The sequence below is a fragment of the Chrysochloris asiatica genome, unplaced genomic scaffold (assembly GCF_000296735.1).
Source record: "Chrysochloris asiatica unplaced genomic scaffold, ChrAsi1.0 scaffold00057, whole genome shotgun sequence".
Taxonomy (NCBI): domain Eukaryota; kingdom Metazoa; phylum Chordata; class Mammalia; order Afrosoricida; family Chrysochloridae; genus Chrysochloris; species Chrysochloris asiatica.
In genome coordinates, this window is record NW_006408575.1 from 17,226,737 (window position 1) to 17,227,355 (window position 619).

Sequence of the window (619 nt, forward strand, 5' to 3'; positions counted from 1 at the left end):
CATTGAGATGTAGGATTTGTTGAATGTAAAGCTGATGATCTTCTCTGTAAACCTTCACTCAATTAACAATAAAAGGTTAAAAAAATAAAAGAAGAAGATGTAGAACAAGGTATATCATTGCTGATGTCAGATGACTGAAAGTAAGGAATAACAGAAAGATGTTTACTTATATTTTATGAACTATGCAAAGGCATTCAACAGTGTGGAACATAACACACTATGAATGACACTGTGATTAATGGGAATTTCAGAATGCTTAATTGCGTTCGTGCAGAACCTGTGCAGAGACCAAAAAGAAGCCATTCGAACAGAACAAAAGGATACTTTGTGGTTTGAATCAGTAAAGGTGTGAATCAGGGTTGTAGCTTTTTACCATATTTATTCAATCTGTATGCTGAACAAATAATCTGAGAAGCCAGATTGTATGAAGAAAAAATCAAAATTGAAAGAAGGATGGTCAACCATTTGAGAACAAAAGGCAACATTTATCTAAGGATAAAATTGAAAATGGTGGGGAAAGGAGAAATGGAAGCAAGAAACACAGGGGGGATGTGGAATAAATTACATTAAACTGGAGGGGATTGCAATTATTGAGGTGAGACAAAATGTATGATTTGTT